We start from the raw sequence: 16,319 nt of genomic DNA, 5'->3' as shown, positions 1-16,319 counted from the left end.
ATGGTGTAGAAATTTGTAGGTTAATCTTTCAGACTAGAGTTTTTAACAACTAGCTGTGTTTGTTACAATTCATCTCTTCCTCTTACATTATATATTATTATTAATTTTATTTTTATGTCACTCTTCTTTCATTTGTATCCTCTTGGACATTTTAAGGAAGAGCAGCTTCCCTCAAGCCAAAGATAAATAATTTAGATGCAAAATGAGCATGCATTTATCTCTCTTTTCTTCCACTTCTCTAGCCCTGTGACAATCCAATTATAAGGTTATATGTAGAAAAAAGACTAATCTGGCAGTTGTAATCTGTCTCATTGCATGTAACCTGCATCTACTTCACCAACCTGTCTTCCTTACTTCCCTTGGATTCAAATACTCCACCAGTGTTGCCATGTTATGCAACTTAGGAAATGAGCTGCAGCTCACAAAAGCTTATGCCTTAGAAAAAAATGTGTTGGAAAATGTGTTGGAAAAGGGACTGCCAGAGTCCTGGTTTTTTACTGCCATAGATTAACATGGCTTTCCTTCTACAACATCTGACAGTTTGATATTCATGGTCAAAGTCTGAGCAGTTGACAAAGATACTATATTTTCCCCTTCTCTCCTTCTGCCCCAGTTGAACCACACTAGTTTGAGGGAAAATGAGATTAAAAAGAATAACAAATTAAAAGATGATAGTCATTTGAATTAATTTGTGATGGTAATATTCATTTATTAAGTCATGGCAAATGGAGGGATTTCACTTTTTGTTTGAAATGTTTGATATGACATTTACATTAGACACTGACAGAGGATTGTTCTCAGCTTCTTTATAAAAGCAAAATCTATACTGAAGACTTCTAGGGTTCTGATGCATAATTGGAATGTTCTGTAAAATTGGTGTTTCTATTCTGATCCACTTTTCATCTAGTTCATTAGTTTCATGGCTGAATTATTTTCCTTAATCTCACCAATAAGAGTTATAAAAATATAAAGTCATACTTAAAAACAGCAGATTTTTTTTGCTGATGCTCTTTCAAAAAAGAAAAGAAAAAAATCCACTTCCACTGGAATGACAGTGAGCAGAACAGGGAAGCAAAAAGGGGATAAATCATCTGAAAGACCTGCTTTGAAAAAGCTTGTGAATTTACCCTCCAGAGTTTGGGCACTGTATTACATTAGAACCTGATTAAAACCAGGTCCCCTGTGAATGTATATTACTGTGGCTGTGAACTTTTTCACAGGGCATGATGAGCATGCATTGATGAACAATACAGGGGGCATAACAATTTACTACCCTTTTCCCAAATGGTTTGCAGGGTACTAGAGGACAGAATGACAGCAGGTCTGTGAGCAGCAGAGTTCTTAACAATGAATTGAGTTGGGGGTTTATACAGGCAGCTGTATGAAAAACGTTTTGAAGTGCTAATAGTTCAGAGATGCCAAACTATAAATTATGTAGAAAGAAGAACTAGGAACCCAAATGAAGCAGGAGTCTAATGTTATTAGACTGAGTCAATCAGTCTGTCATTAGGTGGTCTCAGACAAATACAAGAAATATATATACATAAGTTGTCTATAACCATTTCTACCATTATAGTTTAAGAAACTACCATAGTAAATAAAAATTCCTTACCAAAGCTGAAGTACCTGTATGAAACTGCCTGACTATAACTCATAAATAAAATCAAAGAAGGGAATTTAAGTCTAGGCTATAAATGTAATATAAAATATGATAATACATAAACTACACATTGTGATCTTACATGCTGCAGTGCACCGGCAGTATGTGTTGTAATGAATGGCAGTTCATCTGTAAGTAGCATCCAGGCATAAACTGAGTGATCAAGAGATATGCTGATTACAGGATATATAGATAATTCCAGGATTTTTTCTATAAAAAGAGCAGCATATTCTATTGTCAACTCTCCAGAATCATAGGGATGGAATCTTTTAATCAATACTACTTTTTTTTACCATCCAAAATCACAGTACAATAGTGATTTTTCTCAATAGAGAAAAAAGCTTTCTTAGGGATAGATGTTTCCAATTGTGCAAAACAGCAAATCAGAATAACTATGTACCTAAGATGACAGGAAAGCTGATCTGTTCCTTACAACTTCCTGACACTCATAGTAGATTAAGAAATTATAAACCAGGAAACAGAATCTAGAATATCACAACTCCATTTACATGAAGTGTGGGTCTCAACATAGCATCCAAAATCTGCTGCACTAATGGAAATTATGCACCTCTGCTTTATTATACATTTTCAAACCACTCACACCTTCCTATTATGTTGAATTGACAATCCATCATTAATAAAACTCTGCAAAATCATACATATCCATGGATTGTAGTCCAGGAATTAGCTGGTAACAGTTATTGATTAGAAGTTACATTTTACTCTTCCACAACCAAATTTATTTAAAAACTATCTCAAATCCCAGAATCATTTATCATGGGAAAATATATGATTAACTTAGGGGAAACATCAGTCCAAAACATCACTTGTTAAGTGAAAGCAAACTTTCATGTTCACCTCAGCACTGATCACTCTGTAGAACTTATTCACCTTTAGCAACATTTTCTCATGTAAATGTTTACATTGGAGGTCAAAATAATCATGAAAGGCTGTGCAGATTCACTTCTGAACATTGGTCTGATCTCTTCATATTTTGATATGTGTCACAACCCCCTATCTTCAGAAGAGGAAATGAGTGATGAGTATATTGATCAGGAGCCTCTGTTTTGCCTGAGAGTGTGGGTTAGGTTTAGTTGGTGAATATTGTCTTATTTTTATATTCACAGTTCCTGCAGCTATAATCCGTGATCTGATCTCACATCATCTGGGTCAGTGAGTCTGTGCTACTGTCAGTGGGTTAAGGAGCAATGGCATAGCATTGTCAAACTGTAGGGTCAGGTTCCTTGGGAGATATTGCTTTGCCAGTAGTTGGAATCATGCACAAGCACTTATAAGCACTGACTGAGTTTGGGGCAGTCTGCCTTGTACATCATGCCCAGGACCTTTATCTCTGACTCTTCCAAAGGTGCTCCCCCTGCCCCCACAAAGGCAACTGGATTTTCTTGGTTTTCTCCTTTGTAAATGTTTCATTTTTCATCAAAGGAAAAAAAAATAAGGAAGTCCAGTTGCCTTTTGTAAAAAAAAAAAAAAAGCACCTTAGGGACAACAACTGTGACCTAGATCAGGGGTCCCCAACCACCGGGCCGCGGACCGGTACCGGTCCGTGGAACATTTCCTACCGGGCCGCCGGTTTGCTGGGCGCCACCATCTTGTTTGACGAGAAAGTGCTTCCGGGTGAGCTTTTCTGGTTGGAAAGCGGCGTTTGGGTCCTGAAGGAATCCTCGCGCTTTAGTTTTATTGAAGGGGGTGGTGGCTTCGAACGAAACTAAGGCGCGAGGATTCTTTCAGCACCCAAGGCAAGGCAAGCCGAGCGACCGTCCCGAAGCCGTCCCGAAGCGAAGCCCATCGACAAAGGTACAAAGGAGGAGTTGAAGGTGGCAGGGAGAAGCGGGGGATGGCTGGCTGGCCGGTCGCTCAGCTCGCCTCGCCTTGCCTTGTCATGCGTGCTGATGCCGGTACCGGGCCGCGGATCATTTTCTGATGCCAGTACCAGGCCGTGGCACAAAAAAGGTTGGGGGCCACTGACCTAGATGATTACCTCTATAGGCATTTTACCTCTGATTCATTTGCTTGAATTTCTTGGTACCAGTCTGTATCTTTCCCATACTTCAGCCCACTCACCTTCAGATGTGCTACTGTAGCTTTAGTTCCTGATTCCTGATCTCTTCTTCACCTAGTGAAATTTGAATTGACTTGTGTGTCTGGCACTGAATCTCTTGACTCTTCTGTGACTCTCTTGCTCAAGGAGACTCTCTGGGTCAGAACAGCAAGCACAAATTTGTCTAGTTGTCTGCTTCTTAGCAATTTTGTCTGCTTCTTAGAAACATTGAGGTCATGTTTCCAATTTGATTTGGCTGCATAATGGCATTTCTGAGAACAGATAAAGCATGCAGACTAGGATATTTGTACTCATAATGTCATTATATGAACAAAACTAATAATAATCTTCTTGTTTCAGAAAGAAGTCTATTTCCCAATATTTTTTCATTTTAGAAAGAAATCTGTTTCTCAATATTTTTTAAATTATAAAATGCCAAGAAAATTGCTGCATATGACTACAAATATATTAAATATGGAACTGAAGGAGGAGTGGAGAAGAGTAATATTACTATGGAGAACTAATCCCAATTTAGTACTCTCCAGGGTGTTATAGCCAGGTTGCCAGAGGATATTCCTAGAGGAAAAATAACTGCAGCTGAGAAATGTTACACAGCTAGGAGGTGTACCATCCTCTTTTAAATCTTGGCATTATTGGCATAAGATAATTTGGCATAAGAATTTGTAGATCCAGGAAGTGGAATGATTTTGGGCACTGGTGGATCCTCCTCCATTTGTCCTTAGGGTAGGGTGTCATCACATGTATTGAATCTCTTGAGGCCTCTTATCCTGGATATTAGATCCCTCCTCCCATTTTCATGGAAAGGAAAGAAAAACTGTTTTTATGTTTTCTTGTTAAACCCATAAACACAAACCTTTAAAAAAGGATTTCTAATCCTTGGGAAAACAATAGATAGTTGTGTCACCATGTAGACTTGTGTGAAAAGAAGGGTTTTTTTTAAATGAAGTTTTCTTTTAAAAACAGTGCAGCCAAGTGGCCAGATATATAAATTGAGTTTATCTGGGGAAAAGGGGAAAAGGGAAAAGCAAAGAAAGGGAACAAGTTGGTGTAACTTACATAATTGCATATTGCCTGTTTGATTAAGATCTTGGGTTTCAGATCACAGGCATAGTATATTGCACAATGGATACTCTGAAGCAGCAGTTCCTAGCCTTTCTGGCACCAGGGACCAGTTTTGGAAGAAAAATTGTCTTCCATGGACTCAGGAGTTAGGTGGTTTTGTGCACAACCTAGATTCTATACATGCATAGATGAATATTCGCTCACCTACCTGTCATTTACACAGCCCAATTCCTAACAGGCCATGGATTGGTACTGGTCTGCAGCCCAGGTGTTGCGAATCCCTATTGTAAACCACCATATTGTGGTTTGCTATTTTAATGTTGTTAAGAAAACTCTGACAGGAAAGAAGTCTAGTTATCCTTTATATGAATCCTTGATTGATAAAAGTTAACAGACAGACTTGTTTGTCCAATAACTCCATTTTTAAGTAAGAAATAGAGCCAGTAAATCAGAAATTATTTAGTGGCTCAATCAGCCTTCTTAATGATCCAACACATGAATTATAGAAGAGCTGGTTGGATCTAATAGACTGAGCATTGTGTCAAATAGCTTACTTTTTGGAAGCATATGAGAAGGAAACAAGGGCAAGATTGTCAGTTAAGCAATTATTCTAGAGACCATTGTTAAGTTACATTAAACTACAAAGGTTTGTCTCAAGGCAGCTTTACTGTGGCTATAGAAAATGTTATTGAACCTTCTCTTGCCTTCTGGAGAAATATTATTCAAGATCATTTATTTATTTGTTCTGATTTGGAAACCATCATTCTAGCCAAGAAGTATATTCAGGTATTTTATCAGTGTTGCATGATAATATTTACTTAACTCAGTGAAGTACTTTTCTATTTACAGACTTAAATCCTCTAAATCCAGGATTTTGCCCCATTAAGCAAATAATGGGATTTTCCATTAAACTGTGCATACATAACTCAGCAGTTCCCAGAATAGGAATATCTATAGTAATATACTTTCTTTTTAGCAGCCAGTGGACAGTGGACATTCTGTCAACTTTGGAAAAATGAAAATCTTAATTCTAATATGGTCAGCAGAGAAGTATAAAATAACTAATTTGACACATGCTCAGGATGGAAGTCTGTTCTGGAACATCTTGGAAGAAAAAGATTACAACTATGTCTCTTTCTATTATCCCACAGTTCAAGCCAACACTGTGGCAGTGGTTTTCTTTTCAAAATCATACATGTTAATTACAGTCATGTGGTGAAAATCTTGTCCAATTTGGCTAGGGTTGGATGGATGGGGGGAGCATGGGGAATACAAAATTAATATGTAGTCATTTAACTAAATTAACATTTAACTTGTTTCGATTATGGAACAAGGTAGGTGTTAATCTTAAAAACAGTAACAGCAACTGTTCTGCTGTTACGAATTAGATTATTCTACTGTATTAGAATAATCCCCCTAAAGTTAATTACTAGCATGCAAAGATCATAGCTGTCTTTACAAAAGACCCAGCAAATTGCTAGACTTCTACTGACATGTCTATTACGATTATTTCCAATGGCTTTCCCTGGCAAAGCCTTGAATCAATATCAGCCGCAAAAGCTGACATTTGAGGCTTGACAAGGTACCTTTAATTGGCTCAAAAGTGGCAGTTTGGTCTCTCCGCTTCATTTATAATCATAGGGGTGGTCAAGAGAAAAAAAGAAAAGGACACTATGGAATTGGCATGTCAGTAGAAGATGTGCACTTTGCTCATGCTCTGCACAATCAACCAAACATCCTTCCTATTGTCTGAAACAATTGGTTGATCTTAAGGGAAGAATGGTGCTGCTAGGAAAGAAATCTGGGAAATGAGTTTGGGTGCACCCAAATACAACTGGTTGGCCTGCTGCTTTTCAAAGCAGAGTTGATTTTTAATTCTCACATTTTTGAATTCCCCATTTCCATGAGAGAGGGACTCTCTCTAAATCCAAGGTATAACTAACTTGCATTAACAGAAAAAAAATAAGCAACTCTGAAATAATTTAGATTTTGATAAATTTATGATTGGTGCATTTATGGCAGGGGAATCCTAGGGAATTTACTGACTGTGCCAACTTTCTTCTTGAAGAGAAAAATGTTGCTTATCATTTCAATTATTTATACTTTTTTTAAACTATCTCTCTGAAAGTATACTTATATGTTGTGAGAGTAGAGTGAAGATCCCAAAGTCATGAAAGGGAAGCATCTTAAAAATCAGTAGCAAACAAGCAGGAAGGAAGGAAGGAAGGAAGGAAGGAAGGAAGGAAGGAAGGAAGGAAGGAAGGAAGGAAGGAAGGAAGGAAATGTAGTGCAATGTTATCTATATTAAAGATTAATAATTAGTTTCTTCTTGAAAGGTAGCCTGCTTTGCCTGCTTGGATTATTGCTATGACAGTTGCATTTTCTGAGGTGTCAGAGGAGTTGCACAGCTGGTTGGCAAAATTTGACCTCTTATGGAAAGGACCTCTCATGAATGGCTGGTTTTCTTAAGTCAGCCTTTGACTTGATGGGCTTGCTGTTTATTAGTTTGCAGAGACAGGATGGCACAATCAGATTTGATGCCACAAAAATGATTTGTAGTGACTTCATAGCATCATCCAGCCATTGCTGAAATATTGCATTGCTTGTCTGCATTATTGCTATTTTGGCACAATGGATGGGCAACTCTAGAAGAAATGATCAATCACTAGTGCAAAACAATCAAATATAGGCAGGCCACAGACAAAATAGCTAACATGGAGAGAAGAGCTTTCATAGAGTTTCCCCCTCATTCTAATAAACATTTAGGCCAGTCTCTGAAAAAAAAAAAAAGGTTAAGCCCTTCTCGTCGACGGACCAGGGACTGCGACTGTCTGCAGCTTCGGTCCATGCTTTCTGGTTGGAGAGCCCCAATCACTGTGATTAGGGGCTGAAGCTTCCTCGGAGGGGCAGCGGAGTAAGGTGAAGCCATCAGCCAGGTTGAGGGGATCCGCATCCCCCCTCCTTTGGCTAGGCAATTTTTCCCCCTGAAGACGACCGAGCAGTGGTCTACAATGGCCACCCTGAAGAGGAGGACTTAGCTGGACTAAGATTTGTGCAGGAGAGAAAAAAGAGGTGGACGACATAAGAACCGGGCAACTTGGTGCAACAATTAATTAAAAGGTATCCCAGGGCGGTATTTTAAGAATTTTTATGAAAGAATAAGAAAGCAGCGGATTTTTAAAGGGAAAGGGGGGAAAAAGTGAAAATATCTTTGACAGCTGAGCAAGGCTTCAAACCAGGATTGGAAGAAGCCGGAACAAGATATCCAAACAAATTGACTTAAAATACATTGCTAAGAAAAAGGCACAATTTAATGCTGGACTTAAGAGTTTTCAAAAAGAAGGGGGAAATATTTAAATTGAAGATTTTATTGGTTTGGAATACCGAGGTTTGGAAAGCCCCAAAGAAATAAAATGGGGGGAAAAGGTGAGGACATTGTATAACGGAGAGAGCCATCTGGTGGACAAAAATTTAAGCTGAAAAAGGAAAAGTTCCTGTTTCTCTATGAATCGGATCTGATACAACGAAAAGGAAATATTGAAACAATATAACAAGTACCCTAAAAAGTGAAAATTGAATTAGAACAAAAGAAAAAATATGGATTGTTGGACTGATTGGTGATTTTGCTATAAACCCAGTTCGGGAATAATTGTTAATCCAGAAAGTTTAAAGAAAAAAAGAAAAAGATTGGTGATTGGTGGATTTTAATGACTATAAGATATAAGAGTGTGTAATGATGATATCTCTGTGGGATCTAAAAATGGAACTTAAAAATTTGAAAGAACTACTACTTGCAAGAGGTGAATCACTTGCCTCTGAGTTAAAAGCTATGGAAATGGCATTTGAAGAATATGAAGAAGACAACTCAGAGAAGGAGGAGTTAGTTCAAGAAGAAGCCATCTTAAATAGACAATCAACACAAAGAATACCACAAAGAAGAGGAAAAAGAAAGGGGGTTAAAATGGGAGATTTAAAAAAGTAACTAAAATGGGGAATATTTATAAAAATCGGAAAGACAGAAAGAAACAGCAGAAAAGTAAAAGAGGGAAGGAAAATATATATAGAGAGAGGCATATAAATCAGAGGGAGAAAAGATTTGGAAAAACAAAAGGGAAGAGAGTTAATGAGGAACAGGAACAGGAAAGAAAGAAATATGGGAATTGTAAAATAAAGGAAAAATTTTCTTTACCTAGAATAAATCAGGACAATGGTTAATGAATTAAGACGGGATTCCGCATTGATATGAGGGGTAATAATAATGTACTTTGCAATTACAAATTATAGAATATAGTTTATTGAGGGAGAGGCACTTATATCTATTTAGAAGATGAATGCATTTTCTTATTTTTATTGTTACAAGAAAGGTTAATGTTTATTATATATATATATTGAAATGATTGAAATGAATTGTGAGGAGGTTTAAAAATGAGATTAATATCAGTGACCAAGCAAAATGGATTAATTGTTTCTTTCTTTTTTATTTATTTTATTTTATTTTTTTGATACCATAAATAAAATTTTATGGAAGTAAAAGGAAAAAATACATTGCAGAATCTGACTGAAAAATACAATGTAAAGTAGTTTATTTTTCTAGGGATAGATTATTACTATAACTAAGTAAAATAGATGTTTAAATGGGAATTACAGATGAGGAAATTAAGGCATACTTAAACCACTGAGGTGACACCCCAAACTAGTAAAGGGGGTGGGGAAATTTATGTTTTGTTTTATGTGAAAAACTTGTATTAATCTAGACTTTATGAAAAGAATATGCGATGGAATTGCAAATTTGACATGATAAAAAAGAATTCAAAGTATGAAGATATGGAAACTATGAGTGATTTAAATGAGAAAAGAGTACTTTGGAAAAGGCAACGTTTAAAAGAAACGTTAAGGCTTAAGAAATACATTTGAAATAAATTGAAATGAATTGAGAAGATGTTTAGAATGAGAGTAATATTAATGAATAGCATTAACTTGTCTGTTCCTTTTCTTATATAAAAATTGAGAGGTAAAATGAGAAAAGAGTACTTTGGAAAAGGCCACGCTTAAAAGAAATGTTAATGTTTAAGAAATATATTTGAAATGAGTTGAAATGAATTGAGAAGATGCTTAGAATGAAAGTAATATCACTTAACAGAAGATTAATGTGTTTGTTTCTTTTCTTATGTAAAAGTTGAAATGGAGAAGTAATAATAGAATTAAGTTAAAAATGGACAAGACAGAATGTTGAATGTAAAAATGAATATATAATTACTGTCATATTTGCCTGTAAAAGTGGTGACTCAGAATTATGTTATATGCTGAAAAGAGCTTTTTTTATGTTGTTTTGGAAAAATTGAATAAAACTTGTTTTTAAAAAAAACATTTAGGTCAGTCTCTGTAAGGCATTCATTGTCAAGAGTCTCAGACCTGCTCCAAATGTGCAGCATTTAAAAATAAAGTCAGCCTTGAGCCAAAATTAGATTGCTGAGAGCACAGTTGAACTTCGAATTGTGTTGGCAGGAATAGAACAGATATGTAACATTCCATTAGGGCAAGAGACAGCCAAGTTAGGCCTGGTGGGTTGCCGCATTAAGGAAACTGAGAGCTGAGAAACTGAATGAAGCCCAAAGCAATGTTAAACTTGCCAAACTAAAAGAGCTCTGATAAGGGACTGATTTTAACAAAATATTAAATTGTTTGGCTGGTAATGCATGTCAATGTCCAAGTGTGCATTTCATCATTCATCAAAACATATTTGGAAAGGATTACTTAGGCTATCAAAAACACCTCTTCACCAGTGCAGAAACCAGAATTTAAAACATTTGAAACACATGCTTGAATGCATTCAGTGAATGGGAACCTCCCTCCAAACCTGGATAACTGACTATTTTTAGTGTTAAAAGATTCAGCTCCCACAATCTCACTTTATAATTATTAGAGTAACCTGACCATCCCCATTCTTCTTTTCTTAATGGTTTCAAATTTCCCCAAATCCTTCTTAAAGAATGGTCAAATTTGCCCACAATTAAGGACATTTTTTAAGGTAGATCTGACTAAATCAAGATACAGTGGAATGATTAGTCATGAGATTTAAAAATGATACCTCTACTGATGCATAACAAAATTGCATTGGTTTTGCAACTAGTCATATTTATGTTTCTTACTTATTTTGTATTAAAGAACTATTACAAGATTCCTTTCATTAAATATTATTATCAAGCCAGGTATCTTGATATTTAGACTTATTATTTTTGTTGTTTGGATTTATTTCTGTCAAATTTTACCTGTTGTCCAATGCTTTATTAAAAATAAATGCATTCCCATAATCTACTGAGTAACTTACAGTATCTGAGCAAAACATAAAAATAGTTAAACTGCAAGATTTGTTTTTGAGAAATCAATGCTAATCTATTGTAATTGCTGGAAGTTTTCAAAGTGTTTTTTATATCAATTTCTGTCAGATTGCTCTGGAATACTTCTAGCTATTAAAGTCAGACTGAATGGCTGGTAATTTGCAGGATGTCCCTTTTGCCATTTTCTGAGGGTTTGTTTTTCTCCAGTCATCTGGCATTTCACCAGTTCTGCATGATTACTTAGTACTTAAGATTTACATACATTTAGAGTTAAAATATATACTCTGCCATATTTCTGTTAATCTCGGGATTCAATCCTGTCTTTCATTTTGTTTTTCTTAATGCATACTTCTCTGCTGGAAAATACTGAACCAAAATGGAAATTGAGTAGGTCTATATTTTTCACAGTTCTCTGGTAGCAGTTTAATGTTTTCCTTGAGCAACTGCTGCACCATTTCAATTTCCTCTTATTTTGAACATCTCTAAAAATGTTCTTATTAGCATTTCTCATTAACCTCATGTCCTTCTGAACTTTTGTTTTTTTGGAACCCGTTCTATAGTTCAGGAGTTCATGTCTATATACTTCCTTTGTGACTTTGTTTGGTTTGCATTTACTATACATGTTTTTTTGTTTTTTGTTTTCAGATTTCAACTTTTCCTGTGCACTTGTTGCCTGAATTGTTCATATATATTTTTAAAGTTACAACATTGTCTATTGTCAGAAACAGTGAAGAAGTCAATGAATTCTAAATACCTTTAAAGTCAATAGTTCACAGGTCTTTTCTAATGGGGTGATAAAATTTATTTATTTATATTCCATCTTTATTTTTTGAATAAATAACTCAATGTAGTGAACATACACAATATTTATTCATCATCGTATTCCCTCCACAACAACAACCCTGTGAAGTAAGTTGGGCTGAGAGAGTGACTGATCCAAAGTCACCCAGCTGACTTTCATGCCTAAGGTGTTAGACTAGACCTCACATTCTCCTAGCTTCTAGCCTGGTGCCTTAACCATTACAAATTAAATTATGTGGAACTGGACTTAAAAATTTTACACAATCCTGTGCAATATGGTCTCAACAGATTTTGTGTGATTGAGACCCTCAATTGCTTTTGCTAATGAATGTTCAGGCTGGAGCTAAGATTCAAAAGATTTAGAACAGGAGTGTCAAACTCACGGCCCACTGACTGGATACATCACACATGGGCAATGCCCACTCCAGTTTTATTGAAGGGGGGAAATGTCGGTATGTCATGTGATGACATGACGCTGCGAGTTTGACACCCCTGTCTCAGAAGGACTAGATTATCTCCAAGAGTTAATAGCTTGAGGCTTAATATAACTTTTATTGACTTGCACATGATCAGAAGAACAATGACTAATTGTTTCCCCTTGACATTGCCTTCAGTTTGTCCCCAGCCCATAAATGAGACAGGCTTAAAGTGTCCTAGCTGGATCAGTCTTAAAGTCATGGTTTCCTTCTTAAACCAACAACCTCTTATGTAAGATGCAACCTGTGTAAAACTTGTCATAAGGAACTCAGGTGATCAGCAGCCAGTAGGATCAGATAAAAGCTTATGAACATTGCAGGTTGATGTGGGCATACCCAGGGGTGGGATACGACAGGGTTAACTACCGGTTCGGGATTTACGAGCTTCCCTGCCCGCTGTGAGCCGTGTACCTGTTAATCATCATTAGCACGCTGCATGCTGAGAAGCAGCCTTTGAAACAGCCCTCTTTTCTTGTTTTTTTAACTGCAGCTGTGCCTCGTTCGGCAGCTGAAGTTGAAAAATCAGGAAATAAAGATCAGAAAAGAGCCTGGGTGGGCGGGCAAAAACATCAGCAGACATAGAACCGGTTCTATGTCTGCTGCTCTTCAGAGCTACCGGTTCTATAGATGTGGACAGAACCGGTAGAAACCCACCCCTGGGCATACCCCCTCTCTTCCAAACTCTGATCATCATCCTTTGCAGCTCCTGAAAATGTGTCTCTGTGAAATGATAGCAATAATGAAATCACATAAGAGGCTGAAATAATATACCTCTTCCACCCTTTTGCCTCCTCTACTGGAAATTGACATTGGTTGCATAATTAAGGAAGGGAAAGGAAGAAAAATCTTAAGTAAAAGGTTTTTTTTTTTTTGTGACTCAGCTTCTTGTGGCTCTAATTTATTTTCATTTTGCTATGTTTTTATTAACGTGGGTTACCACAGAATGTAATGAATTCCTATCTGAGTCAATTTTCAATTCATAACATGCACATCTGTATGCTGTTATTGGTTCACAGTAAATTGCTTCAACTGATTCCACATATCTGTTTTGTGAGGAAGCCATTACATTGTTCTCCTCTGCCTGGTTCCCGTGATTCCATCAGAAATGAAAAGTGTCCTCAGGACAATAAATCATATAAAATTAGCAGCACAAGCCTCTATCAAGCTTGGACAGATGCAGTTAATCTCACAGAAAGGACAGATTGTTGCTTAACAAGTCAAATGGTAACAGTAAATCTCTACCAGAGCGCTAACTCTCGGTGTGAAGCACTGAAGCGTACAGAGAGGCCTCATAAAAAGGCCACTCTGGCTGAAAGTATTAAGCTACCTCTAAAAATCAGTTTTGAAAGACAACATTTATCTGCTGCAAATCTCTTCATTGGCAAAGATGACCATTCAAGCTATCCTACACACACACACACACACACACACACACACACTTTTTCGTTGATATTCTTTGGAAGTTATGAAACTCATAAGATCCTTCTGGCAGCAGTGATAATAACTGACTTATTTGATACACCCCATTAGTTAGTGTTGTTTTATCACTTGAATTTATCTGTTAACATCTCTACTTCTGTCTACAGCTTGTCCAATTGCAAACCCCATTACAATAAATATGTGGCAGATCAACATGAAAGATGTTTTGAAAATCTTCCTTTTTCCCCCTTTTCTTGTTTTCATATTCTTCAACTTTGGAAATTATTTATTAAAATCTTTGAAGCCATCAGTGATCACAATTTCTGACAATTAGTGGCATGGATTTTTGCTAAATGTATTATGGAATTGGAAAAGAAAAGTGTACTCTAAGGTTGCTTTGAACAAAAGTAGGGGATTAATAGAGAGAAATGCCCATACCTGCCCTCTAAAAACAGATATTTGCCAATTCTGAAGACAAGTCAACTGGACAGATAGATAATTGCTTCAAAGTAGGATACATAAAAATAACAGAGGTGAATTCAACTACATCACCTGAATCATCTAGATAGAATATATGAAAACTATAGACTGGATTTTCCATAAATGCTTTTTATCAGTTTGTAATCTCTGAGAGTGAGGTTTCTCTAGATCAAAGAAGTAGTTCTGATCTACAGATCTCTAATTTGTAAAAGACTGGCAATGATTTATGACTTGAAACTTTGTAACCATAATAGCTCTAAAGTGATTATGACATTCTGTCTATAATTATGTAGAGGAAATAGACAACATTGGGGATAATCAAGCTACTGACCCTTTTGAGGTGGAAGGGTCAGTAGCTCATTTCAGTTACATACTCAAATGTCCTATATTCAGACCAAGCTAGTCTTAGGGAAATGAGAGTTCTGTGTGTAAATCTTGTTGAATATGTCTAAACTTAACATCTGCTGATATGATTATCAATAGTGGCAATTTTTCTAGCACTGTTGGTAATTAAAGACATATCTAGAACATCTTGACTAGGACAGTGAGTAGATGTTCAGAGAAATGTATTATGGAAGTCTAACTGCAATTGTAATTTCTTCTTTCAGGCTGAACCTAAATTCTTGCTCTAAAATCTTTCCCAATATAATGAAATGGAACAAATACTGGATATTTTAAAACTGTCAACATAGATAACTGAAGTTAAAATTTATCTAACTACTATTTTTAAGTTAGATTTCATGAAATTGTGTGTGTGCATTGAATTATTATGGTAACTATATTTAACACTAAAAAGAGAGGCTAAGTTTTGGCCAAAGTAACACTCAGAGCCATTATCTGGTTTGCTAGATAGGTGATCTGGGGTTTTTATAGTGAGTCAAATCAATTTCTTTGATAGCCTTTGTGACATTTTCATATTACTGACTCAATTTTTTTTTTTTGTCAAGCATGCATTTGCTAATATATATAAGTATAAACATGAATATTAATATATGAAATAGATATGAATAAAAGGAAACATTAAGACAGGGATGGTACACACATTGGTGCACTTATGCATGCCCCTTACAGACTTCTTAGGAATGGGGTGAGGTCAACAGTAAACAGTCTGAGATTAAAGTGTTTGGGGTTAGTAGAAGCAACCACAGTCAGGTAGCGCCATGGTGGCCCAGTGGTCAGAATGCAGTATTGCAGGCTATTCTGCTGACTGCTGACTGCCAAGGCGGCTCAAGGTTGACTCTGCCTTCCATCCTTCCAAGATCGGTAAAATTGAGAACCGAGATTGTTGGAGACAATATGCTGATTCTGTAAAGCACTTAGAGAGGCTGTAAAGCACTGTGAAGAGGTACATAAGTCTAAGTGCTATTGATATTGCTATAACTTACCCTAATCCATAGAAAAAGATTCAAAATTGAAAAAGCCCATTGCTTGCTTAATCAAGACAATGGGATAGCATAAATAGGGTACAGGTGTCTGTTAAAGTAGATGTAGATTGAGCAGCAGAAGTAATATTTATGATTCAGTGAAGGATTTTTTAAAATGTTAATGTCCCTTTAAGCAGGATTTTAATGAGGAAATGCATTCAGTACTTTATTTCTAGACAACAAAAAGATCATAATCTACTTGGATGTCATTTTGAGAGAATTTTTCAAGTTTCTATTGACAATTCTGAATAAAGTTTGGGATCCTCATTCTGTCTTGCTTTTTGATACTCATCATGCACAACTATGAAAAATCAGCCTGAAGATTAAGCAGCCCCAAGGTAACAAGGGGTTTCCATTTGTAATTTTCATCATTAAAGCAGTATGGGATTCCCCCCCATAAACATGGCCTGATGTTATTCATTTTAATTTGCTACCTCTTGAAGGTGAATTTAATACTATTCATACATTTTCATTTACAAAATTGTCAGTAATAAGAGAGCTGGCACATGGGAGACAGTAGCTGCATAATTGCAACTTACACGCTTGTCTTACTGAAAAACTGCTAGCTCAGGAATCGCC

At 36.3% G+C, this 16,319-nt stretch overlaps 1 pseudogene; it reads left to right on the top strand.

Moving 5' to 3' along the window:
* The window catches only part of LOC148131154 (uncharacterized), a 129,608-nt pseudogene that overhangs the window by 76,462 nt on the left and 36,827 nt on the right, over positions 1 to 16,319 (top strand).

Source organism: Notechis scutatus, chromosome 3, assembly GCF_049901735.1.
Source record: "Notechis scutatus isolate UNSWTSFEM ecotype Mainland chromosome 3, rNotScu1.2, whole genome shotgun sequence".
Lineage (NCBI taxonomy): Eukaryota > Metazoa > Chordata > Lepidosauria > Squamata > Elapidae > Notechis > Notechis scutatus.
This window is presented reverse-complemented; position numbering and strand designations above follow the sequence as displayed.